Genomic DNA, 3,024 nt, shown 5'->3' on the forward strand with positions numbered 1-3,024 from the left:
ATAATAATAATAAATAATATTGATAGTAAATGATGATACCATACACGATGTTGGTTCGATTTCTAAACGAGTTCACAAAATAACTATGTTAATATTATTTTTAGTAATTAATGATAAAATATGATTTTAATAGATAATAATAATATGACCTTTAATAATATTAATAACAACTTTAATATTTATAATAATAATAATAATATTAATGATAAATAAATATAATAGTAAGTTATATGTAAATTACTAATAATAATCTTTATGTATTGATATTAATACTAATAGTAATAATAAATTTATTAAGTATAAAAAGAACCAAAACAGATCTAGGATGAGACCCAAACCCGAGACCTCTCGTTCAACAACTTATGTAAAAACCAACCGAACCAAAATAATTAGACCCATAAGAACTTAATATATCCATTACCCGATCTTTTATCTTTTCCCCAAATTCCAACAGAATCTATACACACCCAATTCGTTTCAAAGTATTTAACCAAAAATATAACCGATACTACCAAACCAATTATTAACAAATTAATCCGATAATCGATATATGAAAATTAATAACACCAAAACCCAAATTAATTTACCTATTAGATTGTTCATGAGTCGTGGCTCTATACCGGGAAGGAACCGAGCCGAACCCGTTGGACACGAAGAAACAGCAGTCCCCGAGGTCAATTCCGGCCACCTGAGGTGCGCCGGAAATAAAGAAATAGGAAGAGAGGGAGGGCGACGGATAGAGTAGAGAGGGATAGAGAGAGGGTCGTGAGAGAGAGAGGCAGAGAGAGGGAGAAAGAGTGACGGCGAGAGAGGGAGAACATGGCAGGAGATGGAGAGCATGGGCCACGGCGGCTGGCTTTCCGGTCGCCGGAAATACGATCCGGAGGGGAATGGGAAGGGCTGCCGGAAACTTGAGGAGAGGGGAAAAAGGGGTTTTGGGTGCGGGGGTTTCCGGTGAACCAAGATAGGGCAAGAGTGTGGTGGTGTTCGCGGGAGGTGGTGGTCGGAGGTGTTCGCCGGAGGTCGCCGGAGGTGTCGTCGGTCGCCGGAAAACGGCGCTGGATAAAGAGAGGAAGAAGAGTAGCTGCTGGTGGTTTAATGTTTATGTTTTAGGGTTAGGTTTTGTTATATATGTATGCATATTTTCAGAAACAACCCCTCAAGTTTCAAACAAAGTTTAAAAGGAATTTAAAGGTTTATAAAGCTTATAACCAGTTTACGAAAAATTATTTTGAACCCCTTATGTTTTTCTTAACGAATCTAAAGTGTGACAAACATTGATTTATTGGTGATCGAGATATATAATAATATTATATCATAATTAAATAAGGAACAAAAAAATGTTGAGTCAGGTTTGTAAAATAAAAGTTTACAACACAAATACAAATCGAGATCCGAATTTTGACGAATGTCACAATGTTTTTGATTGGTATTCTTTTATAGGGGAAGGAATACTCATTGCCACAGGTGCATCATTCAGTTATAAGTACAAAATGGATGTCTTGAAAGAAGCGGATTGTGATTATGTAGCCTTGGCATTCTTTAGAGACGAGACGATAGACAATGGGCAATTATGAGTGCTTGAACATGGTTGCTCTATGGAAATTGCATATTGTTGTTGAGAATAATCTATGGTCTTTTGCAATGTCTCATCTTCGTGCACCTTATGTTCAAGAAATATGGAAATAGGCCACGCTTTTGGGATCCCAAGTGTCCACGTGGACGGGATGGATGTTTTTAATGTGAGAAGGTGGCAAAGGAGGATATTGGGTGTGCTAGACGAGGTCAAGTTCCAATATCGGTTGAATGTGAGACTTATAGATTTAGAGGATACTTTGTGGCTAAGCCATGTGAGTATCGTGACCCATATGAGAAAGCCCGTTATGCAGCCTGAGACCCGATCACACATTTTAAGAAGTACTTGATTGAATCCTAACTAGCGTGTGAAGCAAAACTGACGGCGATTGAGAAGAAGATAGACGGGGTGGTTAAGAATGCAACGAATTTTGCAGAAGATAGGTACCTTTAAGAAGCCAGTTGTTGGAGAATGTGTTTGCAGATCCAAGAGGGTTTGGAACTAGGCATGATGGAAGGTATAGGTGTGAAGATCCCAACTTTATTCAAGGCACAACTTAGGTTTAAGCTCTTTTTTGTTTTTGTTTCGTTGTGTTTTATCTTATTTTTCCATATTTCTTGTGTTGTTTATGTCATAACTCAGTAATAAGTTTTTGGATGTTTAAATAGTCGAGACTTGTTGCATTTAATCATTATCATTATCTTGCGTTGTTGTCGGCGAGAATTCTTTCGGTATCGGTACACACGCTATAACAAATGAAAAAGAGAACCCAAAAAATATATTCTTAATATTTCAAAACCTAAAAAGAAAACCCAAGTTGATTATAACTTATACCTGTCACACCCCAACCTACGGCGTGAGTTGATTGCTCACAGCTCTCAAGGTACTATCATGCAATAGTTAAAGTTTTAATATCTATTATTTCAAATTAAATAATCCAACAAATATAAAATACCAAAGTACATAATCCATAAATAAAACTAATAAGACAAAATAAAATTTAAGTTCTTGTTTCTTCTCTCCAACATGCAATCCTAAGTTTCTTCAAACAACTTGGTGATCATATCGCACGATGACCTACATATGCGTTAAAAATACAATAGGTTTTGTCAACACGAGGTTGAGTGAGTAAAACACCAGTTATGTGAAATATATAATAAATAAAGAAAATACAAACTATTCCTGTGAGATAAACAGTTAAGACATAGCACATAAACAAATCTACCAAGCAATAAAGATAGGGCTAAATCATTGCCATACAAATGGACATTGGTTACCAAGCTAGGGCTAAGCCGTTTCCATGAAATGGACATCGGTTACCAAAGACAGTCGTATGATCATACTATAAATGATGGAGTTCTCCAAAACAAAGCAAATAACAGGTTAGACAAATTGATATACACACAAAGATAAGCAGTTGCGGTTCAATACTATATAATATAAAATAT

The 3,024-nt window shown here is 36.0% G+C and overlaps 1 pseudogene; it reads left to right on the plus strand.

Annotated features, from left to right (window-relative positions):
* Positions 1-1,340: 1,340 nt before the first annotated feature.
* On the plus strand, positions 1,341-2,188 carry LOC143585685 (pyruvate dehydrogenase E1 component subunit alpha-3, chloroplastic pseudogene; annotated as a pseudogene).
* Positions 2,189-3,024: the final 836 nt, after the last annotated feature.

Source organism: Bidens hawaiensis, unplaced genomic scaffold, assembly GCF_021521415.1.
Source record: "Bidens hawaiensis isolate Kalapana, Puna unplaced genomic scaffold, B.hawaiensis_p1.1 tig00034037_1, whole genome shotgun sequence".
Classification (NCBI taxonomy): domain Eukaryota; kingdom Viridiplantae; phylum Streptophyta; class Magnoliopsida; order Asterales; family Asteraceae; genus Bidens; species Bidens hawaiensis.